Raw genomic sequence first — 15,414 nt, 5'->3', positions numbered from 1 at the left:
CCAGTGGTAACTTCATGGTTCTAGGCAGCTGTGGAAGCCAGGCCTACAATTGTCCCTTTCCCTCCACCTTGGCCCACAAAATGGCAGCTCCTAAAGGGTCTCAGAATGGTTGCTGGGTGGGCTGAAGTTACATAGTGGCCTCAGTGGGTAAGCTGGGAACAAGCTTGTCACTCACCTCCCTCTCCAGGCAGCAGAGATGATTACAAATGTTTCATTTCTCATTTTGGGTCGTGTTTTCTAGGCATAATGTTCCTACTGATTTCCTTATAGATGTTTTGAAACAGTCAGATAAACTCCTCAGAGGAAGTTACTATAAACTACGGCTTTATCGGTTTATAAAAGTAATGCAAATTCTTTACTGTAAAACATGGAAGATGCACAAAAGTAAAACTTAATTCCTCATACTTCCACTATCCAGAGATGGTCATTACCATTAAGATTTTGTTAATTTCCCTTGTAATTTTTTCATAACAATATAAATGTATACATAGAGTGTACATGTGGGTATATAGATCTTATACTCACAAAAAATATATTTCTAGTTGTGTTTAGAAAATGGGAATCCTTTCTAGTAACACATGCTTCTTAACTGTTTTGGGGTTTTTTTTGAGCATTTTCCTCTGGCCATGAATCTCATGTAGCTTTTTAAATTACCTTTCAGGAGGGTTGTAGGAGCATGACCACCTAGCATTTTACCAGCCTTGACTTTTATCCAAAAGTGGGGGAGTCTTTTCTACATGTTTCCAGGGAGAGTAAAAAGTGATACAGCCTCTGTGAAGGGCAGCTTATCAGTTGCTATCTAAAATTACAGACACACACAGGGTGCCTGGGTGGCTCAGTCTGATAAGCTTCAGACTTCGGCTTAGGTCATGATCTCGTGGTTCACGAGTTCAAACCCCATGTCAGGCTCTGTGCTGACAACTCAGAGCCAGGATCCCGCTTCTCAGATAATGTGTCTCCCTCTCTCTCTGCCCCTCCCCCACTAATACTCTGTCTCTCTCTCTCTCTCTCTCTCTCTCAAAAATAAAACATTAAAAAAAGTTTTTTTAATAAAAATTAAAATTATAAATACACAAACTCTTTGTCTCAGTAAACCTGTTGCTGGGAGATATATTTGTACATTGTAGACTGTACATGGTTTCACTATGGTATTGATTTCAGAAGTAAAATTTGTAAACAACCTCAGTGTCCACCCTGGGGAACTGGGTTAGTGATTGCTGGAATGGAGCATGACACAGTCTTAAAAATGGGGACTGTCTTTATGTACTAATATGGGAAAGAGCTCCAAGATACATTGTTAAATGAAAAGGTGTAAAACAGTATGTAAAGTATGTTTCCATTTGTGTAGAAAATCCTTTGCTTACACACACATACACACACATACACAATATCTCCTAAGGGTATAAAGTAACCAAGCATACTAGTTGCTCTTGGGGAGGAGAAGTGGGGGGAAAGGGATGAGGAATGATTTTCACTTTATATCTTTTGGTATTTTTGGAATTTTGAAATATGTAAAAGTATTACCAGTTCAAAAAATAAATTTAAATTAAAAATCTCAACTCTTTCAAGTTAAAGTAAGTTTGATAATTGGTTTCATTGTTCTCTGTCACTCACACACACACACTAAATTCTTAGCCACACCTGTTCTTATATAGGCACACATGCATGAACCTTGAGTTAATGGAACCAGTTAAGTATAAAATAGCTTTGACTTCACACATTTTCCTGCAAGCTATTTTAGCACATATATTTCTAAGTTATTTTATTAAATTCCCTGTATCAGCCCAAATTATGCCCACATATAAATTGTGGCCAACAGCCAAGTTCCCCATTTTCAGTATCTCCTTGTACATCCTCAGAGAGATTCAAGTCATTTGTGCAAAAGTAACTGGTAAGAAATCTGCATCGTCTAAAGAACAGTCTCCTGTAGGTCTCCTTGTAAGGAGACCCAAGGTGAACATCTAGATGTACCAAGTTGTCCATCGTAATCACTAGCTAGGTATAGCTATTTAGATGTAATTTTAAATTCACCCTAGGGGCGCCTGGGTGGCTCAGTCGGTTAAGTGTCCGACTTCAGCTCAGGTCACGATCTTGCGGTCCGTGAGTTCGAGCCCCGCGTCAGGCTCTGGGCTGATGGCTCAGAGCCTGGAGCCTGCTTCTGATTCTGTGTCTCCCTCTCTCTCTGCCCCTCCCCCATTCATGCTCTGTCTCTTTCTGTCTCAAAAATAAACATTAAAAAAATTTTTTAATTCACCCCAAATTAGTAAATATTGAGTTCTTCAATCACATTAGCCACATTCCAACTGCTCAGTAGTTACAAATAGAACATCTCCCTCGACTCTAGAAAGCTCTTGCACAATTCTAGTCTAAGATAAGTGGCTGATTTCTTTAATCTCCCCTTGTGATCAACTGACTAGTGGGAAGGAAGGGTAGAGAAGGTTAGCCTGCACATCAGGAGTCGACTCCACCAGGCACAGCAGAGTGCTGTGCATGGTTTTTTACGCGGGCTTCACTAAAAAATGAAAACAAAAAGGACGTAATTGGGAGGAATGAGCATATGACTATATAGAAGGTAATGGTGTGGTTTCTTGAGTAATTGGAAGAATTACTGGTTCTTAGAGGGCATTTGCTGAAGCTTTACAGGATGCACAGGGCTCAGGGGTTGGGGGGGGTGGGAATACCCCAAACTATAGTTAGACGAGTGTGGACGTACGTGAGTGTGCGAAGAGAAAGAAAAAAGTCCGCTGCATACCTGCAAGAACTTACCTAGATCCATGCGTGTTCACATCCGTCTGGTCCCCCGCGACAGCGGCTCATCAACACGTTCCCACGCTCCCTTCGTGGCTCGTCGCCCTCTGGACTCCATTTCCCACAAGGCGAGTCACCTGTGCCGGCTCCTGGTATGCAGCGGGCAGGGCCCCCTCCGAGGTCCGGCCCCGAGCCGAGCGCGGGCCGTCGGCGGAAGTGAGAGCCGGAAGTGCCTTCGGCGAGTGCGGAGGCTGGCGGCTGGCGGCGCTGCCCGCCTCAGGCAGGGGCCCGCGGCCGAGGTGAGTCCGCGGTCCCGGCGTGGTGGCTTTCGTGAGTGTGAGGGACGACGAGGCCCGCGTGTACGCAGCGGGAGTGACTGGTGCCCGGGTGGGGCTCGGAGGGGAGCGCGGACCCGGCGATGGGTCGCGGGAGGTCGTGGGGGAGGGGAGAGAGGAGGGACCGTGTGCGCGTGCTGCAGGGTATGAGGAAGAGACCTATGCGTGCCCTTGAGACCTCAGCTGTGTGTGGCCGAGTGTGACACTGCACGTGTGCGTGTCAGAGGAGGGCTGTCTTGCATGTGAGGTACCACCTGAGTGTGTATATGAGATGTCGGGGGCGCGGGGGGGTGGGGACCCAGTGCGTCACTTGTCTGTGTAGGTGTGTCCTCAGGTGTGTGCACGTGGCTGAATGTGTCACCACCTGTGCGTTTCAGAAGTGAAGGGTGTATTGCATGCGAAGCACCACCTGTGTGGGCAGATGAGACCTCCTGTGTGTGGGGACCCCAGCACAGCCCTTGCCTGTGTCTGCAGTGTGACCTCAGGTATATGCATTTGACTGGGCATGTTACCGCTGGTGCATGTCAGAGAAGAGTGTATTGCATGTGTGACACCATTTGTGTTTTTTTTTTTTATTAAATTTTAATGTTTATTCATTTTTGGGAGACAGAGACAGAGCATGAGCGGGGAAGGAGCAGAGAGAGGGAGACACAGAATCCGAAGCAGGCTCCAGGCTCCGAACTGTCAGCACAGAGCCTGACGCGGGGCTTGAACTCACGAACTGTAAGATCATGACCTGAGCCGAAGTCGGATGCTCAACCGACTGAGCCACCCAGGCGCCCCGTGTGTAACACCATTTGTGTGTGCAGATGAGACTTCAGGTGTGTCACCGTGCATGTCTGTGTGGGGAAGGGGTGTTTTCTGTGTGTGACACCTCCTTTGTGTCTGCAGGTGTGAACTCAGGTGCGTGCTTATGGCCCATACCCCTTAGCTATCACTCCCCATTCCCCTTTTCCGCAGCCTCTGGCAACCATTAATCTTTCTGTTAATTCTCTCTTAATTAATCTTTCTCTGTTCCGGACATGCGATATAAATTAAATGGGACCATACAGTGAGTGTATGGGTTTGTTGTGTCTGGCTTTTTTCACTGAGCATGTTTTTAAAGTCCATCCATGTTGTGCTATGTGTCAGTACTTCATTCATTTTTATAGCTGAGTAATACTCCATTATATGGATATACCAGTTTGTTTACCCAAATAATGCTGCTGTGAACATTCACTTACAGGTTTTTGTGTAGACATGTGTTTTCCATTTGGGGGAAGGAAGCAGTTGGGTCTGTCCCAGGGAAGCCCACGTGTATGGCCACACCCACTCCCTGTTGCCTTTGCTCACCCAGCAGTGCTTCATTTTCCAGAATTCCAGCCCTGAGCCCCTAAGTGAGTGCCAGAAGCCTGATTGCTGTATGGGAGTAGATGGGAGGAGGCGGGGGCTCCCTCCCACAACCTGGGCTCTTTGTCTGGGACTAAGACCGCATGCCCCCCGTCCTGTAACTGCTGAGGTCAAGCAGCCCAGAGACGGAGCAGAGTAGCAGGCAATGGAACCTGAGGAGCCAGGTGAGGCGCATGGCAGGGTGGTGGTCACAGGGCTGGACATTTTCAGAAACTAGATCTTCCTCAAAACATGCCCTGCTCCTGCTGCCTTCACTCTGCTGCCCTGCCATCCTCAGCCTAGTCCAGACTGTCACCTCTTCACAGGTCTCCTGCCTCCCCCTGCCCCCTCTGTTGCTCTCCACACAGCACCAGAGGGGTCTTTACACCCTGAACAGTGAGGCGACCCCTGCCTTAAACCTTCCGTCCCTGCCCTGGCTGTCACAGCAGGTCGGCAAACTCTCCCTGTAAAGCACTGAGTAGCAAATGTTCTCAGCTTTGCAGGCCAAGAGGCAAAACCAAGGATGTCAAATCAAGTAGATACTTACCTAACGAGAGAGAAAACACATACCCACACGGTTTTTTTTGTCCTGATGAAATCCAGAACTTCACTGAATGCTGAAATCTGAATTTCACTTAACGTTAATCTGATGACTTTTCCCTCCCAACCACTTAAAAATGGAAAAACTATTCTCAGCTCATGGTCTCTGCAGAAATAGGCAGTAAGTGGAGCTGAGTTTGCTGACCCCTAATTTGACCAGATCCACACTTCCCATGCCTTCTGAGCCCTGCATGACCTGATTTCTTCCTGTTTACAGGCCTCACCTATAGCTCTCCCTTGGCCCACCCCCTGGTTGCTGAATAGCATTTAAATTTAGGTATTACCTCAGAGGCCCTCCCTAACCACCTGACCCAAAACAGGTGCCACACACATCTACATTATGGGGTTTTTTTTTTTTTAGCACTTTTACACATTTTACACGTGTTTTTTACACATTTGAAGACTTTATACTTGTTCCCATTCATCACAGACTGTAAGTTTCATGATTTCGTGCACAGTCCATGGAGTATTTGTTGAATGAATGAATAAACAGCCTTCACTATTACCCAGTTTTACAGATAAAAAACCCAGGCCTCAGGGGATTGAACAACCCAAGGTCACCCAGCAGAGAGTGGTAAGGTAGATTTGATTCTAGGTCTGACAGACTCCACTTATCCCTCACACTCACTGTCTCCAGTCTAGGGATGACACTGGGAGGAAGGTGTGGGCACTGGGTGCATCAGGGCCCCAGGGATCAGTTCTCCACTTTCACCCCTGTGCGGAGGGGCAAAAGGCCTCACATCAGCCCTTCCCTACTGGGAGTCTGTCAGGAACTGAATTCAAGACAGCTGGGACTATCGCTTTTCCCCTCTTCTGAGCACTTGCCTACTTGGTATCTCACTTTGTCCCCAGTCTCTGTAGAGGCATCCTGACAGGTGTCTGCTACCAGTGATGCCCATAAAACTGATAGCATGGGGCTGAATCCTCAGACTATTACACAGCATACGATTTACTTTGTATAAAGTTCAAGAATAGGCACAGCTCATGTGTGCCGTCAGAAATCCCAGCAGCAATCACCCTGGGGCTGGGTAGGGCTTTGCCTGGAAAGCGTGCCTGGTGGGAGCTGTCCGTGGTTCTGAAAAGTCCTAGTGCTGAGCTGTCCAAAATGGTAGCTAAAAGCCACATGTAGATATTAAAACGTGAATCAGTTAGACTTCAAATTACACATCCAGTTTCTCAGTCACACCACCTGTGTTTTTTGCTGTTCAGGAGCCGCATGGGGCATATGGCTGCTGAATTGGACAGCACAGCTCCAGGACATTTCCATCCTCAGAAAGTTCTAGAGCTTAGTCTGGATGGTTGCTACACAGATGTGTACATTGGTCAAAACTGATTGAGCTGAGCACTCCTACCTCTACTAACAGTGTATCTTTTTGAGAGCATAGACTCAAGTCTGACTGACTACCTGAATTCACATCCTCACCTATCACTTGCTTCACACCTTTGATTTAATCTCTCTGTGGCCCCCTTTCCCCACTTGTATAAGAGGGTGATGATAGTACCTCTTTTTCCTCATGTTAGGGAACTTGGTCAGCATCGGACAATAACCCCTTGAGAAGTTTGCAGCCTGGGCGTGGTGTGGAGCCACAGCTGCCCATAGGGACTCAGCCTAGGCTCATGGGTAGTTTCTGTTTTAGAGGCAGGGGTCTGAGGCCCAACTTCCAAGCATTGAATCAGAGGGCCACTTTCTGTGGAGGCCTGAGCTCAGTGACCCCCTGCCCAGCCTGGGAGCCAGGACAGGATGGAGGGTGCAAAGGTGGTGTGGCTTCTGGCAGCAGGGGCACCATGAGGTGTTCCTATGTTATGTTATATTTCACAAAGGCTTTCTGAGACTTAATGCCATCCATCCTCCTGTCCTTTTTGTACCCAAGAAGAAATAGGTCCAGAGCAGGGATGTGGCCAGTTAGTGGCACATGGTGGAACTGCAGTTTCTGGGCTTCCTACTCCAAGTATTTTTCATCCTCTGGATCACCATGGGTCCATGGCAGCTATATAGACCCCTTCACCAGAGCCCAGGTGGGCTGCCACATCCCCAGACTAATTCTGGGGGGTGTGGGTCCACGTGGATACAGCCTTCTCCACAGGACTCATTATCTTGGTTGGTCATGGGTGGGGACGTGTTGGGGTGCTTCCCCGCAGAAGCTCAATTCAAGCAAGCGTCTTCCCCCTTGACGCCTAGTTTCCTTAGTGTAAGATGGGTCTGGTAGTGTTGATCCTAACCATCACTCTCAGGAACAGAGTGAGGATCAAGCAAGCTGATGTAAGGGGCCCACAGCATGCCTGCCATATGTTAGGGGCTCTGGTTCTGCCAAGCCCTGGAAGGTAAGCAGGAGCAACACTTGTGGGAGGGTCTGGACTGGGAGGGCTGGAGCCCCTGGGAGAGAGGCTAGTGGCCCGTGAGGGGAGGGATGTGAGGTGAGAGGGCTTTGGGGCTTGGGTCTCTGGGACCTGAGGGCAGATCTGGCCTCTCTCATATCCCCTGCCCTCCCCCAGTTCTTCCTTTTCAGGGGAGTGTCAAGGAGGACAAGCCCAAGGCCCAAGATGCTGCATTCCCAGCAGATGCCTTCCACATGAGTTTCCCATAATGCCAGCAGTCCCAGCAGGCATAGTCCTTTCTGCCCTTGCTTCTGTGATACTTCTACTCCTCAGCACAGGACTAGAGCCACAACCCCCAAGGAGCATGAGTTCTGGGACAGGGTGCCTTCCTCTGCCCTGGCCATTCCTCCTGTCTTCCTTCTGTCTTCACTCCAGGGTGGCGCTTAATGACCCTGTCAATCTAAGGCACCTTGGAGGAAGTCCCATGCCTGGTAAGATCTGGGACACAGGCTGTTTATGGTCACACTGTTTATCCAGGATCCAGGAAAGGGACAGAGCAGAGCCTGACATGTACAGATACCTGGAAGATATTAACAGGCAAATGAATGAATGGTGGCATGAGCGGTGTCTAGATAGGTGGTTGGGGGTTTTGGGTGGTAAGTAGTTGCTCTGAAATTGCTGCCTCCTGACAGACCCTTTTTTTTAACGGGGTCCCCAAGAAGACAGCCACACACACAGGCAGAGGGATTATTGCCACAAGCTAGGAGTGCCGCTGTGGAGCAGTAAAATTCAGGTTGGGGACACTTAATGGCCTCAGAGCACATGTGGCTGGTGTCAGATGCCATCCCATCCTCCAAGCCTCCCCTGCCCAATCTTAAAGGGGATGCAGACCATGCAGGTGTGATAGATGGCTTTGTGAGGGGCTGGTAAGGGCCATCCAGCTGTCCCTCTGGTGGCCACAAAGCTGAGTGTTTTGGGAAGTGATGAAGAATCACTGTGTCTTTTTTTTTTTTTTTAAGTTCAATTCTTTTTTTTTAACGTTGTATTTATTTATCTTGAGAGTGTGTGTGTGTGTGTGAGCAGGGGAGGGGCAGAGAGAGAGGGAAAGAGAGAGAATCCCAAGCAGGCCCTGCACTGTCAGCTTGGAGCCCAATGTGGGGCTCAAACCTATGAACCGTGGATTGTGACCAGAGCCAAAACCAAGAGTCGGATGCTCAATCGACTGAGCCACCCAGGCACCCAAAATCATTGTGCTTTAATCTGTTTAGACTCCTATAACAAAATACCATGAACTCTGTGGCTTAATCGACAAAGTTAGTTCTCACAGTTTTGAAGGCTAGAAGTCCAAGATGAGGGTGCCAGCAGGCCTGGGTTCTGCTGAGAGCTCTCTTCCTGGATTGCAGACAAGCTGCCTTCTCTCTGTGTCCTCACACTCTGGGTAGAAAGCAAGGTGAGAACACGCACACTTTGGTTTTTCCCTCTTCTTATGAGGGCACTAGTCCCATCCTGGGTCCTCATCCTCATGACCTCATCTAAACCTAATCCCCGCCAAAGACCCTACTTCCAAATGCCTTTGCACTGAGGGGTAAAACTTTAACAGAGAAGACACAACTATTCAGGTAGGACCATGGCACCCAGTGTCAAGGTGATAATAGTGCCACTCACAGAATGAGCCACCCCTCCAACCATGACCATAGGATGTTTCCCAGAACATTCACATTCTGCTGTTCCTTATGGGGCTGGCCCTGGCCAGACAGGACCCACGGCTGAGCCACTGCATGTGGGATGTTTCAGAAGCCAGTGACATTTAGGGATGTGGTGGTGGACTTCACATGGGAGGAATGGGGGCTTCTGGGCCCCACACAGAGGATCCTGTACCATGATGTGATGCTGAGGAACTACAGCAACTTGGGTCCCTGGGTGAGGTTTCCCTGTCTCTTCTTCATCCATGTCACATGTCTGTTTCCACATGTGTTCACTACATGGGTGTATTTATCCCCTGCCTTGTCCCCAGTAACCCACACCCAGATAGGTCCTTGCTCTGACCTGTGTCCCCCAGTTGGGTCCCTTCTGTGCAGAGTGGACACCCTATCCCACATCACCAGGGAGAGACCTCTACTGTACCTGAGGCACACACACTGCATTACTGGGCCTGTTGGGTCCTGGCTGGCTTGTGACAACAGCATCAACATTTCCCTTCTACTTTCTAACTATGGGCAGGACCCCCGGCTGCAAACCAGATGTGATCTCCAAGCTGGAACAGTGGGAAGACCCCTGGACTATGGAGACAGATGTTCTGAGAGGTCCAGATGAGTGAAGTAAAGGTCTATCAGGTCAGTTTTTTAAATTAATTTCTCCCCCTAGCTTTGACGTATAATTGACAGTTAAAAATTGTGTATATTTAAAGTGTAGAACATGGTGTTTTGATATACATTGTGAAATGATTACCACAATCCAAATAATAGATATATCCATCTCCTCACATAGTTGCGATGTTTTTTTCTGTGGTGGGAATGCTTACAGTCAACTAACTGTCTTAGGAAATTTCTAGTATATAGTACAGTGTTATAACTACAGTCACCATGCTTCAGATCAGTTTATTTCTCCTCCTGGGGCAAGGAGGTGCAGTGTATGTCCAACAGAAAAGAGCTAGTAGGTGCAGGAGCCTGAAAACAAACCCGACAGTCATTTAACAGTCTCTTCGTTCACTTCCCCCAGCATCTGACAGCCACTAATCTGTCTTCTGTCTCTGTGATTTGCATCTTCTGAACTTTTCATGTAAGTGAAGTTTATATAAATATATTCATATAGATACATATAAATTCACTTATTTTTCACAAAGATACATGTGCTACTATGTGTGGCCTTTCTGTATCTGGCTTCTAACCCTTAAGAATAGTTCTCTATGAGGGGCAAGTGGGTGGCTCAATTGGTTAAGCATCCAATTTCGGCTCAGGTCATGATCTCACAGCTTGTGAGTTTGAACCCAATGTCAGGCTCTGTGCTGATAGCTTGGAGCCTGGAGCCTGCTTCAGATTCTGTGTCTCCCTCTCTCCCTGCCCCACCCCCGCTCATGCTCTGTCTCTCTCCCCTTCAGAAATAAAAAAAAACATAAAAAAAAAAAAAAAAAGAATAGTTCTCTATGAGCATTCGCGTGCAGGTTTCTGTTTTCCATTCTGTTGACCAGGCCCTGTTCTAGTGAGGGCGTGGTTGTAAAATAGTGGCAGCTGACAGGTGAGGCAGCTCTGGGTGGCCTTGGCCCATGACTTTCTGTGCTCCGTTCTACCACTTTTCCTCCCTACTGGGCAGAAGAGAGTTGACAGCAGGCATGAGGCCACCATTCTCAGAGAGGCCTAGGCACAGGGTTGGCCTTTGGCTGGTGTCTGGCAACTTGGATTATGGTAGGATCCCCCCATTCCCTAAATGATAAGAATGGCTCACTGCACCCAAGCCATTTGTACAAACAACGTGATTTACACTGAATGCCTACTTTCCTCCTGGGAGCCTGGGATTTTGGTACGTGCTACACAGCCAGTGCCTGCATGGCCAGCCCCTAGTAAAACCCTAAGCTCTGAGCCTCTGACAAACTGTAGACAACACTTCAGTGTCAGAATCCAGAGCTGGAGGGGTTAGGTGCATGCTGTGTGGCTCCACTGGGAGAGGACTCTGCCCCTGCGCCTTTTCCCTTTGTTGATTTTGCCTGGTGTCCTTTTGCTCTAACCAGTCACAGCCGTGAGTATGACTCTGTGCTGAGAACTGTGTTGAGGAATCACCAAGCCTGTGGGTGGTCTTCCAGACCCTGATCCATTCACTCTTCTGTCCTCAACTGCAAGAGCCCTGCTGAAAGCCACATATCTGCACTGTCCAGTCTGACTGCTGCGGTTCTGTCCATCTTCCCGATTGGCCGTGCATGTTCAGGTTGGATCCTGAGCATACTTCTTTGCTTATTTTTCAGGCTCAAAGCCTGGGCCCCGAGCTGCATGGCTACCTCTAGACAAAGGTGCTCTGCTTCGGGGGCAGATGACAATGGGACTCACAGGCAGGATTTCTGGCACACCATAGTGAGAGAAGTCACAGAGCATGAAGGCCAGGTGACAGACACTGCCAAGCAGTGACACGCAGCCAGCGGAAGAAGAGCCCAGAGTGGAACCTTGCAGGAACTTCTGGCGCCCATTCCTTGTTGAGCATCAGGGCAATCCCCAGGGGTGCAAGATCTCACAAGCCAGGTTGGCAGAAGGGCCTCACCTGTGTTTCAGTCCTAGATCGGGGTGCCCTGCCAAGGAGACTGTAAGTGTATGGAAGCCCTCAGCTCTTTTCCAGACCTTAGTCGCCCACGAGGAGTTCACACTGAGGAGGATACATTAGTGTGTGGTGGGTGCAAAGATGGCTTTAGCAAGAACACATGCCTTGCAGGCTATCAGTGGGTTCCCACTAAATGGAAGCCCTACACATGCAAGGAGTGTGGGAAGGCCTTTGGACAGACACACATGTCATTCAGCACCAGAGAACCCACACTGGCAAGAAGCTGTACACATGCTGGCAATGTGGACAGGCCTTCACATGCCTCATAAGCACCGTGCATCCACACGGGTGAAAAGCCCTATGCGTGTGGCTACTGCAGCAAGTGCTTCTGAGAGAACTCGTCCCTGGCCAAGAACCAGCAGGTGCACACAGGCAAGAAGCATTTACCTGCAGCGAGTGCAGGCATGCCTTCAGCCAGAGCACTCACCTCGTGCAGCACCAGCGAGTCCACACTAGGGAGAAGCTGTTCACCTGTCATGAGTGTGGCAGAGCCTTCACCAACTCCTCGACCCTCCTGGTCCACCACAGAACCCACGCAAGAGAGCAGCCATATGAGTGTCACACATGCTGCAAGGTGTTCAGCCTCAGCTCATCCCTGACCGAGCACGAGCGCTGCCACACAGGAGAGAAGCCATACACGTGCCAGGAATGTGGGAAAGCCTTCAGCCAGAGCTAGTCCCTCAGCAAGCACCTGAGGACACACACTGGTGAGAAGCCATATGCATGCAATGCCTGTGGCCACGCCTTCAGCCAGAGTTCCTCCCTGGCCAAGCACCAGCGAGTGCACACCAGCAAGCGGCCCTACACATGTGGAGAATGTGGGAAGACCTTCAGCCAGAGCTCCTACTTGACCCAGCACCTCAAGATCCATAGTGATGAGAAACCGTTTACATGCGGTGAGTACAGGAAACCCTTCGGCAATTCTTCAGCCCTGGTCCTGCAGCAACGGGTGCACACGGGTGAGCGGCCCTACACATGTGGAAAATGCAGGAGGACTTTCATCCAGAGCACGTTCCTCACTCAGCACAAGAGGATCCACACTGGGGAGAAGCCTTTTGTTTGTGGAGACTGTGGAAGGGCCTTTGTGCAGAGCTTCTCCCTCACCCTCCACCTCAGGACACACGCCGGGGAGAAGCCCAACAAGTGCAACGAGTGTGGCAAGGCTTACATCCAGATGTCACACCTCACTGAGCACTACCGGGTGCACACGGGGGGAACAGCCCTATGCGTGCCATGCATGCAGCAAAGCCTTCAGCCGCAGCACCAGCGCGTCCACGCGGGTGCCAAGCCCTTCATATGCAGCCTGTGTCAGAAAACCTCCCGTGAGGCTGCGGCCCTTGTTCTGCATCAGAGGATTCATGCCAGACAGGAGTCCTTTGAGTGTCACAAATGTGGGAAAGCCTTCAGCTAGAGCAGATCCCTGGCCCAGCATTGGAGAATTCATTCCCAGGGGATGCCATGTGAGTGCAGCAACTATCAAAAAACCCTTGGCAACTGTTTGGTTCTCATCCATCAGTGAACTGGGGATGTGCCAGATGGGGTAGAGACCTTCTGTCTGTCCTTGGTGTGTTGTTCTTCATCCAGCAGGGGGCCCTGTGAGTGGCAGGAACTGCAGAGCAGCCCCCTTGCACATCATATACACTTCTCTCTGCAGGGTCACACGGTTGGGTGAGAAAGCGGAGTGAGCCTTCAAGAGGAACAACAGCCCCTCCCATTCTCCATGCTCCGGGTTCCACAGATATCCACCAGGTGGTAGGAGAGATCCACAGGTATGGATGGTCTTCTCAGCAGACCTGGAACAGAGCTCATTTTGGTTTTTACCTCGGGGGCGAAAAATGAAATTTAAAAACAAAAAACTTAAAAGATGCTTTTATCAGTTGTTTGTGCCTTGTATTAACTCAGGCCACATGGTTTTAGATCATGTGGCTTGGTTTGGGGTTGTTTTGTTATTTCTGTTTTTTGTTTTTTGTTTTTTTGGTTTTGTTTTGTTCCTCTGCCAAAAAGTAAGGTTTATAATGCTGAAATGTGTGATGTGTCACAAAGCCCAGACCTTTAAAAAGACTTTGTGTGTCATTCATCAGCTTCAGCACAGACTTCATTAAAATCAGTCAAGACAGCGACATTCGTGTAAGACTTTAACACTTCATAAGCACTTTACACACATCACTCCATTTCATCTTCTCAGCAGCCATGGGGTGCAGATATTGTTAACCCCACTTCATAGAAAAGGAGCTGAGATTTTGAGAAGTTAAACCACTTGCCTGAGGCCACCAGCTAGAAGCCACTCGTTTTTCAGGATGAAAACATGGGAGTTAGCAGATAGGGACAGAGTGGCAAACAGTTCCCCCATCCCTTTCAGTATATGCCAGGGGTATTTACTGTAAGGAGGCAGCTCTAGAATTTAATGTTCCCTCGAGAATGTGAGATGGCGGGGTGATTGGGTCGCACCTGAAAAAGCAGGTCAAGTCCTCATCTGGCTGACTTGAGGCAAAGGCAAAAATAGGAGCTGGGCAGCCATTGCTCAGTCCAGACATTGGTCACATGCCTCCTGGAGCCGTTCCTTTGTTCCAGCACAGGTGTGGTCTTTCACTTCTCTGCACAGCTTCACTCGGATTCTCTGTGGCCATCAGAGTGCAGTCTGGCCTTGAAGCCCCTGCACTCAACCACCAAAGCCCATCTTTCCAGGTTCATTTCCAGCCATCCCACAGGCAGCCTTTGTTGTCCAATCCCAGCTTGTTTTGGTCTCCTGTCCTCGGTATCAGCTCCAGGGCACCTCCTCACTGGCTGAATCCCCTTGTGCTCCCCACGGCGGCACAGACCTTGTGTTGTCATTGTCCGTGTCCTCATTCAGAGCCCACCCTGGACCTAGAGCCCCTTTAGCACACATCCCTGTCTCATGCCTCTATAGACCCATCCCCTGTCACATGACAGGGCCCAAATCCACAGGGAATGAGTGAGTGAAGCAGTGAGACACCAAATGCAAAACGACTGCAAGGGAGTCCCCAAGACCACCTGCAGGTTCAGTGACTCACAAGGACTCCTAGAAGTCAGAAAAGGTAGAGATACTGTTTATTATAGTGAAAAGGATAAGATTATAATCACAAAGGCAGAAAGTACACAAACAAATTCAGGAGACACCAGGTACAAGCTGCCATTTGTCCTGTCCCAGTGCAGTCACACAGACTGCTCCATACTTCCTGCTAAGAGTAACAATACACATGGAGTACTGCCAGGGAAGGTCACCCAAGCCTGCTGATATTTACCGGGGGTGACCACATACATGCAGAATGCCTGCATGACTGACCTTAGTTACTGAGCCTCAAGCTGTCTCAGAGATCAGCCTGGTACAGTGTGACTCAAGGTCCCCATCATAAATCACAGATGTAGCCTAAGGCTCCCAGTAAGGAAAGACTCTTATCAGGCAGGATATTCCAAGGGCTTGCCATCCAAGGGCCAATCCATTCTTCGTAATGTGCAGTTTGGACACCCCAGATCTGCTGAGTTCTACTCTACTGCACAATGACCCTGCACAGCTGGTGACCAGTGACACCTCCTTACCCAGCCAAGTGTCACAGCTTCTACCACAGCACACCAGAGAAGAGGTGTCAGCTGACCGGAGGCAGTGTAGGTCAGAATGCTCAGGAGTCTCCCAGGAGAAGAGGCAACTTGGTTTTGTAGGAGCAAGACTGCCTCAGGGGGTGCACCTTTGGGAGAGCGTTCCGCGTGAGCCCCAGGGACCAGGCTG

At 49.3% G+C, this 15,414-nt stretch overlaps 1 long non-coding RNA gene and 1 pseudogene across 1 annotated transcript; both read left to right on the top strand.

Moving 5' to 3' along the window:
* Window positions 1-2,679: 2,679 nt before the first annotated feature.
* On the top strand, window positions 2,680-3,751 carry LOC109494575. Its single transcript, XR_002149502.3, has 3 exons — window positions 2,680-3,047; window positions 3,461-3,568; window positions 3,694-3,751. It is a non-coding gene; the product is annotated as an uncharacterized LOC109494575 (long non-coding RNA).
* A 7,999-nt stretch (window positions 3,752-11,750) lies between these two features.
* LOC102901988 lies at window positions 11,751-13,789 on the top strand (annotated as a pseudogene).
* Window positions 13,790-15,414: the final 1,625 nt, after the last annotated feature.

Source organism: Felis catus, chromosome E2 (assembly GCF_018350175.1).
Source record: "Felis catus isolate Fca126 chromosome E2, F.catus_Fca126_mat1.0, whole genome shotgun sequence".
In the NCBI taxonomy this organism is placed as follows: domain Eukaryota; kingdom Metazoa; phylum Chordata; class Mammalia; order Carnivora; family Felidae; genus Felis; species Felis catus.
This window is presented reverse-complemented; position numbering and strand designations above follow the sequence as displayed.